Raw genomic sequence first — 24,385 nt, 5'->3', positions numbered from 1 at the left:
TCCAGCTGGGTTAGTCTGGTGTATACATCACAATTAACACCCAGTAGCATCTCTCCAGCTGGGTTAGTCTGGTGTATACATCACAATTAACCCCCAGTAGCATCTCTCCAGCTGGGTTAGTCTGGTGTGTACATCACAATAACCCCCCCAGTAGCATCTCTCCTGTCCAGCTGGGTTAGTCTGGTGTATACATCACAATAAACCCCCAGTAGCATCTCTCCTCTCCAGCTGGATTAGTCTGGTGTGTAAATCACAATAAACCCCCAGTAGCATCTCTACTCTCCAGCTGGGTTAGTCTGGTATGTACATGAAAATAAACCCCCAGTTGCATCTCTCCTCTCCAGTTGGGTTAGTCTAGTGTATACATCACAATAACCCCCCCCCCAGTAGCATCTCTCCAGCAGGGTTAGTCTGGTGTATACATCACAATAAACCCCCAGTAGCATCTCTCCAGCTGGGTTAGTCTGGTGTGTACATCACAATAACCCCCCCCCCCCAGTAGCATCTCTCCAGCTGGGTTAGTCTGGTGTATACATCACAATAAACCCCCCAGTAGCATCTCTCCAGCTGGGTTAGTCTGGTGTGTACATCACAATAAACCCCCAGTAGCATCTCTCCTCTCCAGCTGGGTTAGTCTGGTGTATACATCACAATAAACCCCCAGTAGCATCTCTCCAGCTGGGTTAGTCTGGTGTATACATCACAATTAACACCCAGTAGCATCTCTCCAGCTGGGTTAGTCTGGTGTATTCATCACAATTAACCCCCAGTAGCATCTCTCCAGCTGGGTTAGTCTGGTGTGTACATCACAATAACCCCCCCAGTAGCATCTCTCCTCTCCAGCAGGGTTTTTCTGGTGTATACATCACAATAAACCCCCCCAGTAGCATCTCTCCTCTCCAGCAGGGTTTGTCTGGTGTATACATCACAATAAACCCCCCCAGTAGCATCTCTCCAGCAGGGTTATTCTTGTGTATACATCACAATAAACCCCCAGTAGCATCTCTCCAGCTGGGTTAGTCTGGTGTGTACATCACAATAACCCCCCCAGTAGCATCTCTCCTCTCCAGCTGGGTTAGTCTGGTGTATACATCACAATAAACCCCCCCAGTTGCATCTCTCCAGCTGGGTTAGTCTGGTCTATACATCACAATAAACCCCCAGTAGCATCTCTCCTCTCCAGCTGAGCTAGTCTGGTGTGTACATCACAATAAATCCCCAGTAGCATCTCTCCTCTCCAGCTGGGTTAATCTGGTGTATACATCACAATAAACCCCCAGTAGCATCTCTCCTCTCCAGCTGGGCAAGTCTGGTGTATACATCACAATAAACCCCCAGTAGCATCTCTCCTCTCCAGCTGGGTTAGTCTGGTGTATACATCACAATAAACCCCAGGTAGCATCTCTCCTCTCCAGCTGGATTAGTCTGGTGTGTACATGAAAATAAACCCCCAGTAGCATCTCTCCTCTCCAGCTGGGTTAGTCTGGTGTATACATCACAATAAACCCCCAGTAGCATCTCTCCTCTCCAGCTGGGCTAGTCTGGTGTGTACATCACAATAAACCCCCAGTAGCATCTCTCCTCTCCAGCTGGGTTAGTCTGGTGTATACATCACAATAAACCCCCAGTAGCATCTCTACTCTCCAGCTGGGCTAGTCTGGTGTGTACATGACAATAAACCCCAAGTAGCATCTCTCCTCTCCAGCTGGGTTAGTCTGGTGTGTACATCACAATAAACCCCCAGTAGCATCTCTCCAGCTGGGTTAGTCTGGTGTGTACATCACAATAAACCCCCAGTAGCATCTCTCCTCTCCAGCTGGCTAGTCTGGTGTATACATCACAATAAACCCCCAGTAACATCTCTCCAGCTGGGCTAGTCTGGTGTGTACATCACAATAAACCCCCAGTAGCATCTCTTCAGCTGGGTTAGTCTGATGTATACATCACAATAACCCCCCAGTATGATCTCTCCAGCTGGGTTAGTCTGGTGTATACATCACAATAAACCCCCAGAAGCATCTCTCCTCTCCAGCTGGGTTATTCTGGTGTATACATCACAATAAACCCCCAGTAGCATCTCTCCAGCTGGGTTAGTCTGGTGTATACATCACAATAAACCCCCAGTAGCATCTCTCCTCTCCAGCTGGGTTAGTCTGGTGTATACATCATAATAAACCCCCAGTAGCATCTCTCCTCTCCAGCTTGGTTAGTCTGGTGTATACATCACAATAACCCCCCAGTAGCATCTCTCCAGCTGGCTTAGTCTGGTGTATACATCACAATAAACCCCCAGTAGCATCTCTCCTCTCCAGCTGGGTTAGTCTGGTGTATACATCACAATAAACCCCCAGTAGCATCTCTCCTCTCCAGCTGATTTAGTCTGGTGTATACATCACAATAAACCCCGAGTAGCATCTCTCCAGCTGGGTTAGTCTGGTGTATACATCACAATAAACCCCCAGTAGCAACTCTCCTCTCCAGCTGGGCTAGTCTGGTGTATACATCACAATAAACCCCCAGTAGCATCTCTGCAGCTGGGCTAGTCTGGTGTGTACATGACAATAAACCCCCAGTAGCATCTCTCCTCTCCAGCTGGGTTAGTCTGGTGTGTACATCACAATAAACCCCCAGTAGCATCTCTCCAGCTGGGTTAGTCTGGTGTGTACATCACAATAAACCCCCAGTAGCATCTCTCCTCTCCAGCTGGGTTAGTCAAGTGTATACATCACAATAAACCCCCAGTAGCATCTCTCCTCTCCAGCTGGCTAGTCTGGTGTATACATCACAATAAACCCCCAGTAACATCTCTCCAGCTTGGTTAGTCTGCTGTATACATCACAATAAACCCCCAGTAACATCTCTCCAGCTGGGCTAGTCTGGTGTGTACATCACAATAAACCCCCAGTAGCATCTCTCCAGCTGGGTTAGTCTGGTGTATACATCACAATAAACCCCCAGTAGCATCTCTCCTCTCCAGCTGGGTTAGTCTGGTGTATACATCACAATAAACCCCCAGTAGCATCTCTCCTCTCCAGCTGGGTTAGTCTGGTGTATACATCACAATAAACCCCCAGTAGCATCTCTCCAGCTGGGTTAGTCTGGTGTATACATCACAATAAACCCCCAGTAGCATCTCTCCTCTCCAGCTGGGCTAGTCTGGTGTATACATCACAATAAACCCCCAGTAGCATCTCTGCAGCTGGGCTAGTCTGGTGTGTACATGACAATAAACCCCCAGTAGCATCTCTCCTCTCCAGCTGGGCTAGTCTGGTGTATACATCACAATAAACCCCCAGTAGCATCTCTTCAGCTGGGCTAGTCTGGTGTGTACATGACAATAAACCCCCAGTAGCATCTCTCCTCTCCAGCTGGGTTAGTCTGGTGTATACATCACAATAAACCCCCAGTAGCATCTCTCCTCTCCAGCTGGGTTAGTCTGGTGTGTACATCACAATAAACCCCCAGTAGCATCTCTACTCTCCAGCTGGGTTAGTCTGGTATGTACACCACAATTAACCCCCAGTAGCATCTCTCCTCTCCAGCTGGGCTAGTCTGGTGTGTACATGAAAATAAACCCCCAGTAGCATCTCTCCTCTCCAGCTTGGTTAGTCTGGTGTATACATCACAATAAACCCCCAGTAGCATCTCTCCTCTCCAGCTGGGTTAGTCTGGTGTATACATCACAATAACCCCCCCACCCCCCAGTAACATCTCTCCAGCAGGGTTAGTCTGGTGTATACATCACAATAAACCTCCAGTAGCATCTCTCCAGCTGGGTTAGTCTGGTGTGTACATCACAATAACCCCCCCAGTAGCATATCTCTTCTCCAGCTGGGTTAGTCTGGTGTATACATCACAATAAACCCCCCCAGTAGCATCTGTCCAGCAGGGTTAGTCTGGTGTATACATCACAATAAACCCGCAGTAGCATCTCTCCAGCTGGGTTAGTCTGGTCTATACATCACAATAAACCCCCAGTAGCATCTCTCCTCTCCAGCTGAGCTAGTCTGGTGTGTACATCACAATAAACCCCCAGTAGCATCTCTCCTCTCCAGCTGGGTTAATCTGGTGTATACATCACAATAAACCCCCAGTAGCATCTCTCCTCTCCAGCTGGCTATTCTGGTGTATACATCACAATAAACCCCCAGTAGCATCTCTCCTCTCCAGCTGGGTTAGTCTGGTGTATACATCACAATTAACCCCCAATAACATCTCTCCAGCTGGGTTAGTCTGGTGTGTACATCACAATAAACCCCCAGTAGCATCTCTCCTCTCCAGCTGGGTTAGTCTGGTGTGTACATCACAATAAACCCCCAGTAGCATCTCTCCAGCTGGGTTAGTCTGGTGTATACATCACAATTAACCCCCAGTAGCATCTCTCCAGCTGGGTTAGTCTGGTGTATTCATCACAATTAAACCCCAGTAGCATCTCTCCAGCTGGGTTAGTCTGGTGTGTACATCACAATAACCCCCCCAGTAGCATCTCTCCTCTCCAGCAGGGTTTGTCTGGTGTATACATCACAATAAACCCCCCCAGTAGCATCTCTCCAGCAGGGTTAGTCTGGTGTATACATCACAATAAACCCCCAGTAGCATCTCTCCAGCTGGGTTAGTCTGGTCTATACATCACAATAACCCCCCCCCAGTAGCATCTCTCCTCTCCAGCTGGGTTAGTCTGGTGTATACATCACAATAAACCCCCAGTAACATCTCTCCAGCTGGGTTAGTCTGGTGTATACATCACAATAGACCCCCAGTAGCATCTCTCCAGCTGGGTTAGTCTGGTGTATACATCACAATTAACCCCAGTAGCATCTCTCCAGCTGGGTTAGTCTGGTGTATACATCACAATTAACCCCCAGTAGCATCTCTCCAGCTGGGTTAGTCTGGTGTGTACATCACAATAACCCCCCCAGTAGCATCTCTCCTCTCCAGCAGGGTTAGTCTGGTGTATACATCACAATAACCCCCCCCAGTAGCATCTCTCCAGCAGGGTTAGTCTGGTGTATACATCACAATAAACCTCCAGTAGCATCTCTCCAGCTGGGTTAGTCTGGTGTGTACATCACAATAACCCCCCCAGTAGCATCTCTCCTCTCCAGCTGGGTTAGTCTGGTGTATACATCACAATAAACCCCCCCAGTAGCATCTGTCCAGCAGGGTTAGTCTGGTGTATACATCACAATAAACCCCCAGTAGCATCTCTCCAGCTGGGTTAGTCTGGTCTATACATCACAATAAACCCCCAGTAGCATCTCTCCTCTCCAGCTGAGCTATTCTGGTGTGTACATCACAATAAACCCCCAGTAGCATCTCTCCTCTCCAGCTGGGTTAATCTGGTGTATACATCACAATAAACCCCCAGTAGCATCTCTCCTCTCCAGCTGGGCAAGTCTGGTGTATACATCACAATAAACCCCCAGTAGCATCTCTCCTCTCCAGCTGGGTTATTCTGGTGTATACATCACAATAAACCCCCAGTAGCATCTCTCCTCTCCAGCTGGATTAGTCTGGTGTGTACATCACAATAAACCCCCAGTAGCATCTCTCCTCTCCAGCTGGGCTAGTCTGGTGTGTACATGAAAATAAACCCCCAGTAGAATCTCTCCTCTCCAGCTGGGTTAGTCTGGTGTATACATCACAATAAACCCCCAGTAGCATCTCTCCTCTCCAGCTGGGCTAGTCTGGTGTGTACATCACAATAAACCCCCAGTAGCATCTCTCCTCTCCAGCTGGGTTAGTCTGGTGTATACATCACAATAAACCCCCAGTAGCATCTCTACTCTCCAGCTGGGCTAGTCTGGTGTGTACATGACAATAAACCCCCAGTAGCATCTCTACTCTCCAGCTGGGTTAGTCTGGTGTGTACATCACAATAAACCCCCAGTAGCATCTCTCCAGCTGGGTTAGTCTGGTCTATACATCACAATAACCCCCCCCCAGTAGCATCTCTCCTCTCCAGCTGGGTTAGTCTGGTGTATACATCACAATAAACCCCCAGTAACATCTCTCCAGCTGGGTTAGTCTGGTGTATACATCACAATAGACCCCCAGTAGCATCTCTCCAGCTGGGTTAGTCTGGTGTATACATCACAATTAACCCCAGTAGCATCTCTCCAGCTGGGTTAGTCTGGTGTATACATCACAATTAACCCCCAGTAGCATCTCTCCAGCTGGGTTAGTCTGGTGTGTACATCACAATAACCCCCCCAGTAGCATCTCTCCTCTCCAGCAGGGTTAGTCTGGTGTATACATCACAATAACCCCCCCCAGTAGCATCTCTCCAGCAGGGTTAGTCTGGTGTATACATCACAATAAACCTCCAGTAGCATCTCTCCAGCTGGGTTAGTCTGGTGTGTACATCACAATAACCCCCCCAGTAGCATCTCTCCTCTCCAGCTGGGTTAGTCTGGTGTATACATCACAATAAACCCCCCCAGTAGCATCTGTCCAGCAGGGTTAGTCTGGTGTATACATCACAATAAACCCCCAGTAGCATCTCTCCAGCTGGGTTAGTCTGGTCTATACATCACAATAAACCCCCAGTAGCATCTCTCCTCTCCAGCTGAGCTATTCTGGTGTGTACATCACAATAAACCCCCAGTAGCATCTCTCCTCTCCAGCTGGGTTAATCTGGTGTATAAATCACAATAAACCCCCAGTAGCATCTCTCCTCTCCAGCTGGGCAAGTCTGGTGTATACATCACAATAAACCCCCAGTAGCATCTCTCCTCTCCAGCTGGGTTATTCTGGTGTATACATCACAATAAACCCCCAGTAGCATCTCTCCTCTCCAGCTGGATTAGTCTGGTGTGTACATCACAATAAACCCCCAGTAGCATCTCTCCTCTCCAGCTGGGCTAGTCTGGTGTGTACATGAAAATAAACCCCCAGTAGAATCTCTCCTCTCCAGCTGGGTTAGTCTGGTGTATACATCACAATAAACCCCCAGTAGCATCTCTCCTCTCCAGCTGGGCTAGTCTGGTGTGTACATCACAATAAACCCCCAGTAGCATCTCTCCTCTCCAGCTGGGTTAGTCTGGTGTATACATCACAATAAACCCCCAGTAGCATCTCTACTCTCCAGCTGGGCTAGTCTGGTGTGTACATGACAATAAACCCCCAGTAGCATCTCTACTCTCCAGCTGGGTTAGTCTGGTATGTACACCACAATTAACCCCCAGTAGCATCTCTCCTCTCCAGCTGGGCTAGTCTGGTGTGTACATGAAAATAAACCCCCAGTAGCATCTCTCCTCTCCAGCTGGGTTAGTCTGGTGTATACATCACAATAAACCCCCAGTAGCATCTCTCCTCTCCAGCTGGCTAGTCTGGTGTATACATCACAATAAACCCCCAGTAACATCTCTCCAGCTTGGCTAGTCTGGTGTGTACATCACAATAAACCCCCAGTGGCATCTCTTCAGCTGGGTTAGTCTGATGTATACATCACAATAACCCCCCAGTATGATCTCTCCAGCTGGGTTAGTCTGGTGTATACATCACAATAAACCCCCAGAAGCATCTCTCCTCTCCAGCTGGGTTAGTCTGGTGTATACATCACAATAAACCCCCAGTAGCATCTCTCCAGCTGGGTTAGTCTGGTGTATACATCACAATAAACCCCCAGTAGCATCTCTCCTCTCCAGCTGGGTTAGTCTGGTGTATACATCACAATAAACCCCCAGTAGCATCTCTCCTCTCCAGCTTGGTTAGTCTGGTGTATACATCACAATAACCCCCCAGTAGCATCTCTCCAGCTGGGTTAGTCTGGTGTATACATCACAATAAACCCCCAGTAGCATCTCTCCTCTCCAGCTGGGTTTGTCTGGTGTATACATCACAATAAACCCCCAGTAGCATCTCTCCTCTCCAGCTGATTTAGTCTGGTGTATACATCACAATAAACCCCCAGTAGCATCTCTCCAGCTGGGTTAGTCTGGTGTATACATCACAATAAACCCCCAGTAGCATCTCTCCTCTCCAGCTGGGCTAGTCTGGTGTATACATCACAATAAACCCCCAGTAGCATCTCTGCAGCTGGGCTAGTCTGGTGTGTACATGACAATAAACCCCCAGTAGCATCTCTCCTCTCCAGCTGGGCTAGTCTGGTGTATACATCACAATAAACCCCCAGTAGCATCTCTGCAGCTGGGCTAGTCTGGTGTGTACATGACAATAAACCCCCAGTAGCATCTCTCCTCTCCAGCTGGGTTAGTCTGGTGTATACATCACAATAAACCCCCAGTAGCATCTCTCCTCTCCAGCTGGGTTAGTCTGATGTGTACATCACAATAAACCCCCAGTAGCATCTCTACTCTCCAGCTGGGTTAGTCTGGTATGTACACCACAATTAACCCCCAGTAGCATCTCTCCTCTCCAGCTGGGCTAGTCTGGTGTGTACATGAAAATAAACCCCCAGTAGCATCTCTCCTCTCCAGCTTGGTTAGTCTGGTGTATACATCACAATAAACCCCCAGTAGCATCTCTCCTCTCCAGCTGGGTTAGTCTGGTGTATACATCACAATAAACCCCCAGTAGCATCTCTCCTCTCCAGCTGGATTAGTCTGGTGTGTACATCACAATAAACCCCCAGTAGCATCTCTACTCTCCAGCTGGGTTAGTCTGGTATGTACATGAAAATAAACCCCCAGTAGCATCTCTCCTCTCCAGCTGGGTTAGTCTGGTGTATACATCACAATAAACCCCCAGTAGCATCTCTACTCTCCAGCTGGGCTAGTCTGGTGTGTACATGACAATAAACCCCCAGTAGCATCTCTCCTCTCCAGCTGGGTTAGTCAAGTGTATACATCACAATAAACCCCCAGTAACATCTCTCCAGCTGGGTTAGTCTGGTGTATACATCACAATAGACCCCCAGTAGCATCTCTCCAGCTGGGTTAGTCTGGTGTATACATCGCAATTAACCCCCAGTAGCATCTCTCCAGCTGGGTTAGTCTGGTGTATACATCACAATTAACCCCCAGTAGCATCTCTCCAGCTGGGTTAGTCTGGTGTGTACATCACAATAAACCCCCAGTAGCATCTCTCCTCTCCAGCTGGGTTAGTCTGGTGTATACATCACAATAAACCCCCAGTAGCATCTCTCCAGCTTGGTTAGTCTGGTGTATACATCAAAATTAACCCCCAGTAGAATCTCTCCAGCTGGGTTAGTCTGGTGTATACATCACAATTAACACCCAGTAGCGTCTCTCCTCTCGAGCTTGGTTAGTCTGGTGTATACATCACAATAAACCCCCAGTAGCATCTCTCCTCTCCAGCTGGGTTAGTCTGGTGTGTACATCACAATAAACCCCCAGTAGCATCTCTCCTCTCCAGCTGGGGTAGTCTGGTGTATACATCACAATTAACCCCCAGTAGCATCTCTCCAGCTTGGTTAGTCTGCTGTATACATCACAATAAACCCCCAGTAGCATCTCTCCAGCTGGGTTAGTCTGGTGTATACATCACAATAAACCCCCAGTAGCATCTCTCCAGCTTGGTTAGTCTGGTGTATACATCACAATAAACCCCCAGTAGTATCTCTCCAGCTTGGTTAGTCTGGTGTATACATCACAATAAACCCCCAGTAGCATCTCTCCAGCTGGGTTAGTCTGGTGTATACATCACAATTAACCCCCAGTAGCATCTCTCCAGCTGGGTTAGTCTGGTGTATACATCACAATTAACCCCCAGTAGCATCTCTCCAGCTGGGTTAGTCTGGTGTGTACATCACAATAACCCCCCCAGTAGCATCTCTCCTCTCCAGCAGGGTTAGTCTGGTGTATACATCACAATAACCCCCCCCAGTAGCATCTCTCCAGCAGGGTTAGTCTGGTGTATACATCACAATAAACCTCCAGTAGCATCTCTCCAGCTGGGTTAGTCTGGTGTGTACATCACAATAACCCCCCCAGTAGCATCTCTCCTCTCCAGCTGGGTTAGTCTGGTGTATACATCACAATAAACCCCCCCAGTAGCATCTGTCCAGCAGGGTTAGTCTGGTGTATACATCACAATAAACCCCCAGTAGCATCTCTCCAGCTGGGTTAGTCTGGTCTATACATCACAATAAACCCCCAGTAGCATCTCTCCTCTCCAGCTGAGCTATTCTGGTGTGTACATCACAATAAACCCCCAGTAGCATCTCTCCTCTCCAGCTGGGTTAATCTGGTGTATACATCACAATAAACCCCCAGTAGCATCTCTCCTCTCCAGCTGGGCAAGTCTGGTGTATACATCACAATAAACCCCCAGTAGCATCTCTCCTCTCCAGCTGGGTTATTCTGGTGTATACATCACAATAAACCCCCAGTAGCATCTCTCCTCTCCAGCTGGATTAGTCTGGTGTGTACATCACAATAAACCCCCAGTAGCATCTCTCCTCTCCAGCTGGGCTAGTCTGGTGTGTACATGAAAATAAACCCCCAGTAGAATCTCTCCTCTCCAGCTGGGTTAGTCTGGTGTATACATCACAATAAACCCCCAGTAGCATCTCTCCTCTCCAGCTGGGCTAGTCTGGTGTGTACATCACAATAAACCCCCAGTAGCATCTCTCCTCTCCAGCTGGGTTAGTCTGGTGTATACATCACAATAAACCCCCAGTAGCATCTCTACTCTCCAGCTGGGCTAGTCTGGTGTGTACATGACAATAAACCCCCAGTAGCATCTCTACTCTCCAGCTGGGTTAGTCTGGTATGTACACCACAATTAACCCCCAGTAGCATCTCTCCAGCTGGGTTAGTCTGGTCTATACATCACAATAACCCCCCCCCAGTAGCATCTCTCCTCTCCAGCTGGGTTAGTCTGGTGTATACATCACAATAAACCCCCAGTAACATCTCTCCAGCTGGGTTAGTCTGGTGTATACATCACAATAGACCCCCAGTAGCATCTCTCCAGCTGGGTTAGTCTGGTGTATACATCACAATTAACCCCAGTAGCATCTCTCCAGCTGGGTTAGTCTGGTGTATACATCACAATTAACCCCCAGTAGCATCTCTCCAGCTGGGTTAGTCTGGTGTGTACATCACAATAACCCCCCCAGTAGCATCTCTCCTCTCCAGCAGGGTTAGTCTGGTGTATACATCACAATAACCCCCCCCAGTAGCATCTCTCCAGCAGGGTTAGTCTGGTGTATACATCACAATAAACCTCCAGTAGCATCTCTCCAGCTGGGTTAGTCTGGTGTGTACATCACAATAACCCCCCCAGTAGCATCTCTCCTCTCCAGCTGGGTTAGTCTGGTGTATACATCACAATAAACCCCCCCAGTAGCATCTGTCCAGCAGGGTTAGTCTGGTGTATACATCACAATAAACCCCCAGTAGCATCTCTCCAGCTGGGTTAGTCTGGTCTATACATCACAATAAACCCCCAGTAGCATCTCTCCTCTCCAGCTGAGCTATTCTGGTGTGTACATCACAATAAACCCCCAGTAGCATCTCTCCTCTCCAGCTGGGTTAATCTGGTGTATAAATCACAATAAACCCCCAGTAGCATCTCTCCTCTCCAGCTGGGCAAGTCTGGTGTATACATCACAATAAACCCCCAGTAGCATCTCTCCTCTCCAGCTGGGTTATTCTGGTGTATACATCACAATAAACCCCCAGTAGCATCTCTCCTCTCCAGCTGGATTAGTCTGGTGTGTACATCACAATAAACCCCCAGTAGCATCTCTCCTCTCCAGCTGGGCTAGTCTGGTGTGTACATGAAAATAAACCCCCAGTAGAATCTCTCCTCTCCAGCTGGGTTAGTCTGGTGTATACATCACAATAAACCCCCAGTAGCATCTCTCCTCTCCAGCTGGGCTAGTCTGGTGTGTACATCACAATAAACCCCCAGTAGCATCTCTCCTCTCCAGCTGGGTTAGTCTGGTGTATACATCACAATAAACCCCCAGTAGCATCTCTACTCTCCAGCTGGGCTAGTCTGGTGTGTACATGACAATAAACCCCCAGTAGCATCTCTACTCTCCAGCTGGGTTAGTCTGGTATGTACACCACAATTAACCCCCAGTAGCATCTCTCCTCTCCAGCTGGGCTAGTCTGGTGTGTACATGAAAATAAACCCCCAGTAGCATCTCTCCTCTCCAGCTGGGTTAGTCTGGTGTATACATCACAATAAACCCCCAGTAGCATCTCTCCTCTCCAGCTGGCTAGTCTGGTGTATACATCACAATAAACCCCCAGTAACATCTCTCCAGCTTGGCTAGTCTGGTGTGTACATCACAATAAACCCCCAGTGGCATCTCTTCAGCTGGGTTAGTCTGATGTATACATCACAATAACCCCCCAGTATGATCTCTCCAGCTGGGTTAGTCTGGTGTATACATCACAATAAACCCCCAGAAGCATCTCTCCTCTCCAGCTGGGTTAGTCTGGTGTATACATCACAATAAACCCCCAGTAGCATCTCTCCAGCTGGGTTAGTCTGGTGTATACATCACAATAAACCCCCAGTAGCATCTCTCCTCTCCAGCTGGGTTAGTCTGGTGTATACATCACAATAAACCCCCAGTAGCATCTCTCCTCTCCAGCTTGGTTAGTCTGGTGTATACATCACAATAACCCCCCAGTAGCATCTCTCCAGCTGGGTTAGTCTGGTGTATACATCACAATAAACCCCCAGTAGCATCTCTCCTCTCCAGCTGGGTTTGTCTGGTGTATACATCACAATAAACCCCCAGTAGCATCTCTCCTCTCCAGCTGATTTAGTCTGGTGTATACATCACAATAAACCCCCAGTAGCATCTCTCCAGCTGGGTTAGTCTGGTGTATACATCACAATAAACCCCCAGTAGCATCTCTCCTCTCCAGCTGGGCTAGTCTGGTGTATACATCACAATAAACCCCCAGTAGCATCTCTGCAGCTGGGCTAGTCTGGTGTGTACATGACAATAAACCCCCAGTAGCATCTCTCCTCTCCAGCTGGGCTAGTCTGGTGTATACATCACAATAAACCCCCAGTAGCATCTCTGCAGCTGGGCTAGTCTGGTGTGTACATGACAATAAACCCCCAGTAGCATCTCTCCTCTCCAGCTGGGTTAGTCTGGTGTATACATCACAATAAACCCCCAGTAGCATCTCTCCTCTCCAGCTGGGTTAGTCTGATGTGTACACCACAATTAACCCCCAGTAGCATCTCTCCTCTCCAGCTGGGCTAGTCTGGTGTGTACATGAAAATAAACCCCCAGTAGCATCTCTCCTCTCCAGCTTGGTTAGTCTGGTGTATACATCACAATAAACCCCCAGTAGCATCTCTCCTCTCCAGCTGGGTTAGTCTGGTGTATACATCACAATAAACCCCCAGTAGCATCTCTCCTCTCCAGCTGGATTAGTCTGGTGTGTACATCACAATAAACCCCCAGTAGCATCTCTACTCTCCAGCTGGGTTAGTCTGGTGTGTACATGAAAATAAACCCCCAGTAGCATCTCTCCTCTCCAGCTTGGTTAGTCTGGTGTATACATCACAATAAACCCCCAGTAGCATCTCTCCTCTCCAGCTGGGTTAGTCTGGTGTATACATCACAATAAACCCCCAGTAGCATCTCTCCTCTCCAGCTGGATTAGTCTGGTGTGTACATCACAATAAACCCCCAGTAGCATCTCTACTCTCCAGCTGGGTTAGTCTGGTATGTACATGAAAATAAACCCCCAGTAGCATCTCTCCTCTCCAGCTGGGTTAGTCTGGTGTATACATCACAATAAACCCCCAGTAGCATCTCTACTCTCCAGCTGGGCTAGTCTGGTGTGTACATGACAATAAACCCCCAGTAGCATCTCTCCTCTCCAGCTGGGTTAGTCAAGTGTATACATCACAATAAACCCCCAGTAACATCTCTCCAGCTGGGTTAGTCTGGTGTATACATCACAATAGACCCCCAGTAGCATCTCTCCAGCTGGGTTAGTCTGGTGTATACATCGCAATTAACCCCCAGTAGCATCTCTCCAGCTGGGTTAGTCTGGTGTATACATCACAATTAACCCCCAGTAGCATCTCTCCAGCTGGGTTAGTCTGGTGTGTACATCACAATAAACCCCCAGTAGCATCTCTCCTCTCCAGCTGGGTTAGTCTGGTGTATACATCACAATAAACCCCCAGTAGCATCTCTCCAGCTTGGTTAGTCTGGTGTATACATCAAAATTAACCCCCAGTAGAATCTCTCCAGCTGGGTTAGTCTGGTGTATACATCACAATTAACACCCAGTAGCATCTCTCCTCTCGAGCTTGGTTAGTCTGGTGTATACATCACAATAAACCCCCAGTAGCATCTCTCCTCTCCAGCTGGGTTAGTCTGGTGTGTACATCACAATAAACCCCCAGTAGCATCTCTCCTCTCCAGCTGGGGTAGTCTGGTGTATACATCACAATTAACCCCCAGTAGCATCTCTCCAGCTTGGTTAGTCTGCTGTATACATCACAATAAACCCCCAGTAGCATCTCTCCAGCTGGGTTAGTCTGGTGTATACATCACAATAAACCCCCAGTAGCATCTCTCCAGCTTGGTTAGTCTGGTGTATACATCACAATAAACCCCCAGTAGTATCTCTCCAGCTTGGTTAGTCTGGTGTATACATCACAATAAACCCCCAGTAGCATCTCTCCAGCTGGGTTAGTCTGGTGTGTACATCACAATGAACCCCCATTAGCATCTCTCCTCTCCAGCTGGGCTAGTCTTGTGTGTACATCACAATAAACCCCCAGTAGCATCTCTCCAGCTTGGTTAGTCTGGTGTATACATCACAATAAACCCCCAGTAGCATCTCTCCAGCTGGGTTAGTCTGGTGTGTACATCACAATAAACCCCCCAGTAGCATCTCTCCAGCTGGGTTAGTCTGGTGTATACATCATAATAAACCCCCAGTAGCATCTCTCCTCTCCAGCTGGGTTAGGCTGGTGTATACATCACAATAACCCCCCAGTAGCATCTCTCCAGCTGGGTTAGTCTGGTGTGTACATCACAATAACCCCCCAGTAGCATCTCTCCAGCTGGGTTAGTCTGGTGTGTACATCACAATAAACCCCCAGTAGCATCTCTCCAGCTGGGTTAGTCTGGTGTATACATCACAATAAACCCCCAGTAGCATCTCTCCTCTCCAGCTGGGTTAGTCTGGTGTATACATCACAATAAACCCCCAGTAGCATCTATCTTCTCCAGCTGGGTTAGTCTGGTGTGTACATCACATATAAACCCCCAGTAGCATCTCTCCTCTCCAGCAGGGTTAGTCTGGTGTATACATCACAATAACCCCCCCCAGTAGCATCTCTCCAGCAGGGTTAGTCTGGTGTATACATCACAATAAACCTCCAGTAGCATCTCTCCAGCTGGGTTAGTCTGGTGTGTACATCACAATAACCCCCCCAGTAGCATCTCTCCTCTCCAGCTGGGTTAGTCTGGTGTATACATCACAATAAACCCCCCCAGTAGCATCTGTCCAGCAGGGTTAGTCTGGTGTATACATCACAATAAACCCCCAGTAGCATCTCTCCAGCTGGGTTAGTCTGGTCTATACATCACAATAAACCCCCAGTAGCATCTCTCCTCTCCAGCTGAGCTATTCTGGTGTGTACATCACAATAAACCCCCAGTAGCATCTCTCCTCTCCAGCTGGGTTAATCTGGTGTATACATCACAATAAACCCCCAGTAGCATCTCTCCTCTCCAGCTGGGCAAGTCTGGTGTATACATCACAATAAACCCCCAGTAGCATCTCTCCTCTCCAGCTGGGTTATTCTGGTGTATACATCACAATAAACCCCCAGTAGCATCTCTCCTCTCCAGCTGGATTAGTCTGGTTTGTACATCACAATAAACCCCCAGTAGCATCTCTACTCTCCAGCTGGGTTAGTCTGGTATGTACATCACAATTAACCCCCAGTAGCATCTCTCCTCTCCAGCTGGGCTAGTCTGGTGTGTACATGAAAATAAACCCCCAGTAGAATCTCTCCTCTCCAGCTGGGTTAGTCTGGTGTATACATTACAATAAACCCCCAGTAGCATCTCTCCTCTCCAGCTGGGCTAGTCTGGTGTGTACATCACAATAAACCCCCAGTAGCATCTCTCCTCTCCAGCTGGGTTAGTCTGGTGTATACATCACAATAAACCCCCAGTAGCATCTCTACTCTCCAGCTGGGCTAGTCTGGTGTGTACATGACAATAAACCCCCAGTAGCATCTCTCCTCTCCAGCTGGGTTAGTCTGGTGTATACATCACAATAAACCCCCAGTAGCATCTCTACTCTCCAGCTGGGCTAGTCTGGTGTGTACATGACAATAAACCCCCAGTAGCATCTCTCCTCTCCAGCTGGGTTAGTCAAGTGTATACATCACAATAGACCCCCAGTAACATCTCTCCAGCTGGGTTAGTCTGGTGTATACATCGCAATTAACCCCCAGTAGCATCTCTCCAGCTGGGTTAGTCTGGTGTATACATCACAATTAACCCCCAGTAGCATCTCTCCAGCTGGGTTAGTCTGGTGTGTACATCACAATAAACCCCCAGTAGCATCTCTCCTCTCCAGCTGGGTTAGTCTGGTGTATACATCACAATAAACCCCCAGTAGCATCTCTCCAGCTTGGTTAGTCTGGTGTATACATCAAAATTAACCCCCAGTAGAATCTCTCCAGCTGGGTTAGTCTGGTGTATACATCACAATTAACACCCAGTAGCATCTCTCCTCTCCAGCTGGGCTAGTCTGGTGTATACATCACAATTAACCCCCAGTAGCATCTCTCCTCTCCAGCTGGGTTAGTCTGGTGTATACATCACAATTAACCCCCAGTAGCATCTCTCCTCTCCAGCTGGGCTAGTCTGGTGTATACATCACAATAAACCCCCAGTAGCATCTCTCGTCTCCAGCTGGGTTAGTCTGGTCTATACATCACAATAAACCCCCAGTAGCATCTCTCCTCTCCAGCTGGGCTAGTCTGGTGTATACATCACAATTAACCCCCAGTAGCATCTCTCCAGCTTGGTTAGTCTGCTGTATACATCACAATAAACCCCCAGTAGCATCTCTCCAGCTGGGTTAGTCTGGTGTATACATCACAATTAACCCCCAGTAGCATCTCTCCAGCTGGGTTAGTCTGGTGTATACATCACAATAAACCCCCAGTAGCATCTCTCCAGCTGGGTTAGTCTGGTGTGTACATCACAATAACCCCCCAGTAGCATCTCTCCTCTCCAGCTTGGTTAGTCTGCTGTGTACATCACAATAAACCCCCAGTAGCATCTCTCCAGCTTGGTTAGTCTGGTGTATACATCACAATAAACCCCCAGTAGCATCTCTCCTCTCCAGCTTGGCTAGTCTGGTGTATACATCACAATAACCTCCCAGTAGCATCTCTCCAGCTGGGTTAGTCTGGTGTGTACATCACAATAACCCCCCAGTAGCATCTCTCCAGCTGGGTTAGCCTGGTGTATACATCATAATAAACCCCCAGTAGCATCTCTCCAGCAGGGTTAGTCTGGTGTATACATCACAATAAACCCCCAGTAGCATCTCTCCTCTCCAGCTGGGCTAGTCTGGTGTGTACATCACAACCTCCCAGTAGCATCTCTCCAGCTGGGTTAGTCTGGTGTATACATCACAATAAACCCCCAGTAGCATCTCTCCTCTTATCATTCTCATCAACCCTTTGTTTAACATTATCTCTAATGACCATGCTGTGAATAGCAACACCTGCTATGGTGAGCCTCCTTTCCACTCCACTGCACTGATGCAGGGCATACCCTTTCCCTAATTTCTTCATCAACCAGTCTGCCTGTAAACCAACACACCTGGTTCCTACCACAGACAAATCCCTGGTCTGTATCTGTGACAGCTCTTCTTCTTCTCTTATAGCTCGAGGCTAAAGAGCACACACACACACATACACACACATACACACACACACACACACACACACACACACACACACACACACACACACACACACACACACACACACCACTGAGCCCAGTCGCCAGCTGTTGTATGGCCCAAACGGTGGTTGTGACTAACGATCCATAACCCTGGGCTGGAGGGGTAAGGGTGTGTCCGTCCTGTCTACCCAGCTGTACAGTAGGCAGGGATCACCATTCACTATCACCACAATAGACTATTCATGAGTTCAGAAATGCGTCCCAAATGGCACCCTTTGGTCCAAAGTAGTGCACTATGTAGGGAATAGGGTGCCATTTGGGACGTAAACTAGATTTGGACTGTAGTTAAGGAAGGACTTAGAACCTATTCAATATAGTTCTGTTCTCTGTATTACCTTTAACAACTTATAATACGCAACTGTAACCACATTCTACGCTCCGTCGATAACCCATTTAAAAAAAACCCACAACTAATATTTAAGTTGGACACTTAACCATATTACATGATTTGTAACCATAACACATGATTTGTAACCATAACACATGATTTGTAACCATAATACATGATTTGTAACCATAACACATGATTTGTTACTATATTACATGATTTGTAACCATAATACATGATTTGTAACCATAATACATGATTTGTAACCATAACACATGATTTGTTACTATATTACATGATTTGTTACTATATTACATGATTTGTAACCATAACACATGATTTGTAACCATAACACATGATTTGTAACCATAACACATGATTTGTAACCATAACACATGATTTGTAACCATAACACATGATTTGTAACCATAACACATGATTTGTTACTATATTACATGATTTGTAACCATAATACATGATTTGTAACCATAATACATGATTTGTAACCATAACACATGATTTGTTACTATATTACATGATTTGTTACTATATTAGATGATTTGTAACCATAATACATGATTTGTAACCATAACACATGATTTATAACCATAACACATGATTTGTAACCATAACACATGATTTGTTACTATATTACATGATTTGTAACCATAACACATGATTTGTAACCATAATACATGATTTGTAACCATAACACATGATTTGTAACCATAACACATGATTTGTAACCATAACACATGATTTGTAACCATAACACATGATTTGTTAATATATTACATGATTTGTAACCAAAATACATGATTTGTAACCATAACACATGATTTGTTACTATATTACATGATTTGTAACCATAATACTTGATTTGTAACCATAACACATGATTTGTAACCATAACACATGATTTGTAACCATAATACATGATTTGTAACCATAACACATGATTTGTAACCATAATACATGATTTGTAACCATAATACATGATTTGTAACCATAATACATGATTTGTAACCATAACACATGATTTGTTACTATATTACATGATTTGTAACCAAAATACATGATTTGTAACCATAATACATGATTAGTAACCGTAACACATGATTTGTAACCATAATACATGATTTGTAACCATAACACATGATTTATAACCATAACACATGATTTGTAACCATAACACATGATTTGTTACTATATTACATGATTTGTAACCATAACACATGATTTGTAACCATAATACATGATTTGTAACCATAACACATGATTTTTTAACCATAACACATGATTTTTTAACCATAACACATGATTTGTTAATATATTACATGATTTGTAACCAAAATACATGATTTGTAACCATAACACATGATTTGTTACTATATTACATGATTTGTAACCATAATACTTGATTTGTAACCATAACACATGATTTGTAACCATAACACATGATTTGTAACCATAATACATGATTTGTAACCATAACACATGATTTGTAACCATAATACATGATTTGTAACCATAATACATGATTTGTAACCATAATACATGATTTGTAACCATAACACATGATTTGTTACTATATTACATGATTTGTAACCAAAATACATGATTTGTAACCATAATACATGATTAGTAACCATAACACATGATTTGTAACCATAATACATGATTTGTAACCATAACACTGTCACGTCCTGACCATAGTAAGATATTATTTTCTATGGTAGAGTAGGTCAGGGCGTGACAGGGGGTGTTTTGTGTTTTTCTATGTTTTCTATGTTTAAGTTCTAGATTTCTATGTTGTTATTTTGGGATGATCTCCAATTAGAGGCAGCTGGTCCTCGTTGTCTCTAATTGGAGATCATATTTAAGTCGTTTTTTTTCCACCTGTGTTTGTGGGCAGTTATTTTATGTTTAGTCTCTGTACCTGACAGAACTGTGATCTGATCGTTTTCCGTTTGTTATTTTGTCTTTAGTGTTTTTGAGTTAATAAATATCATAATGAGCACTCAACACGCTGCGCTTTGGTCCCCTCTCTACGACAGCCGTTACAGAACTGGATCAAGCAGCGTGCTCGGGAGGAGATGGATACCTGGTCTCTGGAGGAAAGGCTAGAGGGGGTAAACTGGACTTGGGGCCAAGTACTGGACTGATATAGAAGCCTGCCGGGGAGGCAGGAGAGGCTACAGAAACCCAAATACATTTTGGGGGGGGGGGCACATGGAGCAGTCGGCGGAGCCGAGGAGCAAACCAGAGCCAATCCGGGAGAAGAGGGAAAATTTGGAGAAGGGAGAAATGAGAGAGTTATTGAGTTGGTGGAGGACGCACAAGTTTTTCCCAAAGGAACGGGTCGTCAGTTTGGTGCCACTTGAGTCAGCTCCCCGTACTCGTCCTGAGAAGTGTGTGGAAGTTCCGGAACAAGTGATACTGGCTATACACACCAGGTCTCCAGTACGTCTCAACAGCCCGGTACGTCCTGTGCCTGCTCCTCGCATTCGCCCTGAAATGCGTGTCACCATTTACATTTACATTTTTAGTCATTTAGCAGACGCTCTTATCCAGAGCGACTTACAGTACATTTCATGCATTTTATTTTATTTTTTTGTACTGGCCCCCCGTGGGAATCGAACCCACAACCCTGGCGTTGCACACACCATGCTGGCGTTGCAAACACCATGCTCTACCAACTGAGCCACAGGGAAGACTAGTCTGGTGCCACATGTCCCGGCTCCACGCAAAAGGCCTTCAGTGCGCCTGCTCAGTCCGGAGCCTCCAGCGACGCTCCCCAGTCCGGAGCCTCCAGCGACGCTCCCCAGTCCGGAGCCTCCAGCGACGCTCCCCAATCAGGAGCCTCCAGCGACGCTCCCCAGCCCGGAGTCTCCAGCGGCGGCCTGCAGCCCGGAGTCTCCAGCGGCGGCCTGCAGTCCGGTTCCTTCGACGACGATCCACGGTCCGGTGGTACTAAAGCAGAGGGATCAACGGGTGGAGCGGGAGTTACGCCCCGAACCGGCTCTGCCTCCTCCTATCCCGGAGGAAAAGGTTTTTTGGACTGCACTAGAGCCGCCATAGATGGGAGTTACCCACCCTACCCTCCCTTTTGTTTTTTGTTGTGTATGTTTAGTGGCATTCGGAGTCTGCACCTTTGGGGGGGGGGGGTACTGTCACGTCCTGACCATAGTAAGATATTATTTTCTATGGTAGAGTAGGTCAGGGCGTGACAGGGGGTGTTTCGTGTTTTTCTAGGTTTTCTATTTCTGTTTAAGTTCTAAGTTTCTATTTCTATGTTTTTGGGGGGGGGGGGGTGATCTCCAATTAGAGGCAGCTGGTCCTCGTTGTCTCTAATTGGAGGTCATATTTAAGTAGTTTTTTTTCCACCTGTGTTTGTGGGCAGTTATTTTATGTTTAGTCTCTGTACCTGACAGAACTGTGATCTGATCGTTTTCCGTTTGTTATTTTGTCTTTAGTGTTTTTGAGTTAATGAATATCATAATGAGCACTCAACACGCTGCGCGTTGGTCCCCTCTCTACGACAGCCGTTACAAACACATGATTTGTAACCATAACACATGATTTGTAACCATAACACATGATTTGTAACCATAACACATGATTTGTAGACATCCAAGGCACCGTTGTTTTTAAACAATGTTGAGTCTAGAGGCAGACGTCTTAGTAGCCACCTAGCCTCACTTTGTTAGGAAAGTGGAAATCCAATGTACCACATACAGGGCATTACCAATACTAATATCATTCCATATGATGTAATAGTCTTATCAGACGTGTTGCATAATGTTCTGATACTGCTACTGCCAGCCTGCCACTATGTCTTCTGAGAAGGGGGGGATATTTCACTTCACTTGGCTGCGTCCCATATGGCACCCTATTCCTTATATAGTGTACTACGTTTGACTAGCTCTGGTATAAAGTAGTGCACTAAATAGGGAATAGGGTGCCATTTGTGACACATGTTTTGTCAACGGGGCGATAAAAACTCTTCTCCCTAAAAAGGAGTGATGGAGGATATGGTGCCATGAGTGACGCAGGGAATAAGGAAGTACATCTCACTGGAACTTCCTGTCCCTGTCGGCTGACTCATAACCCACTTCCTGTATTCCTAATCCTTTCTATTTAGCCTATTTTGCCTATTAAGCCTTAACCCCCCCCCCCCCACACACACACACACACACACACACACACACACACACACACACACACACACACACACACACACACACACACACACACACACACAGAGGCACAACCCATCAATTGAGCCCACTGGTGAACCCCGAAAATGACCTTAAAGCAGTCCCAGAGATAGGGTCTACATAACCACTGTGCTGGGGATATTTCCTGTCCCATTTAACAAGGCTAATGTCATCCCACTGTGTTCATTATGAGTGTGACGTGTGGAACCAGCATGGTCTGTCTGAGATACTGTAGAGCAGTGGTTCCCAACCCCAGTCCTCCACTTCCCTCAACAGTACACATTGTTGTTGTAGTCCTGGACAAAAACCACCTGACACACACACACACACACACACACACACACACACACACACACACACACACACACACACACACACACACACACACACACACACACACACACACACACACTGGGCGGTGTAAAATGGAACATGTATTTGTATCTAACCTCATTTAGCATCTGTTGTCTCCAGTGGGCTGGCTGCGTGTCCTTCCATAAACCTAGTTTCTCTCTTCAAGGTTGTGGTAAAACTTCACCATCCATCCTCTCCTCCTCCTCCTCTGAGAGAGAGAGATATTCTTGAGGGTCTTGGCCCAGTTAGAGACACAGCCAGGTTATTTTCCACTACCAGCGGACGGGACACTGCTTATGAGCTTTATTGTGAGACCTAGAACAATCAAAAGTTTATGAGCACATAAGAGTAAAATAGTATTTCTTTCCTCTCGCAGGGGACTGGACAAGTTTTACGACTCTCACAAGACCTGAAACAATAAACATAAGTACAAAAGGGAATTGAGCACACATAAGTGAGAATATACCACAGAGATAAACAATGAAACAGTATTACTGTTACTGTCAATTCATCTCTTCCTATAGCCGCTGTATCTGTGGAGAGCCAAGAGACTGGCAATGGAGAATACTACTCTGTTGAAGACCTGAGACCTGAACCATGCTGCCCCTCTGACCTCACTGACCCAGGGCAGGATAATACTCTGTTGAAGACCTGAGACCTGAACCATGCTGCCCCTCTGACCTCACTGACACAGGGCAGGATAATACTCTGTTGAAGACCTGAGACCTGAACCATGCTGCCCCTCTGACCTCACTGACCCAGGGCAGGATAATACTCTGTTGAAGACCTGAGACCTGAACCATGCTGCCCCTCTGACCTCACTGACCCAGGGCAGGATAATACTCTGTTGAAGACCTGAGACCTGAACCATGCTGCCCCTCTGACCTCACTGACCCAGGGCAGGATAATACTCTGTTGAAGACCTGAGACCTGAACCATGCTGCCCCTCTGACCTCACTGACCCAGGGCAGGATAATACTCTGTTGAAGACCTGAGACCTGAACCATGCTGCCCCTCTGACCTCACTGACCCAGGGCAGGATAATACTCTGTTGAAGACCTGAGACCTGAACCATGCTGCCCCTCTGACCTCACTGACCCAGGGCAGGATAATACTCTGTTGAAGACCTGAGACCTGAACCATGCTGCCCCTCTGACCTCACTGACCCAGGGCAGGATAATACTCTGTTGAAGACCTGAGACCTGAACCATGCTGCCCCTCTGACCTCACTGACCCAGGGCAGGATAATACTCTGTTGAAGACCTGAGACCTGACCCATGCTGCCCCTCTGACCTCACTGACCCAGGGCAGGATAATACTCTGTTGAAGACCTGAGACCTGAACCATGCTGCCCCTCTGACCTCACTGACCCAGGGCAGGATAATACTCTGTTGAAGACCTGAGACCTGAACCATGCTGCCCCTCTGACCTCACTGACCCAGGGCAGGATAATACTCTGTTGAAGACCTGAGACCTGAACCATGCTGCCCCTCTGACCTCACTGACACAGGGCAGGATAATACTCTGTTGAAGACCTGAGACCTGACCCATGCTGCC

General features: G+C 46.8%; 1 protein-coding gene across 1 annotated transcript in view; it reads left to right on the top strand.

Annotated features, from left to right (window-relative positions):
• Positions 1-24,385, top strand: part of LOC106594971 (NUAK family SNF1-like kinase 1) — a 47,227-nt gene that overhangs the window by 10,036 nt on the left and 12,806 nt on the right. The window lies entirely within an intron of this gene.

The sequence above is a fragment of the Salmo salar genome, chromosome 17 (genome assembly GCF_965601325.2).
Source record: "Salmo salar chromosome 17, fSalSal1, whole genome shotgun sequence".
NCBI classification, from domain to species: Eukaryota; Metazoa; Chordata; class Actinopteri; order Salmoniformes; family Salmonidae; genus Salmo; species Salmo salar.
Note: the sequence above shows the minus strand (reverse complement) of the source record. Positions and strands in the feature narration are given on the sequence as shown.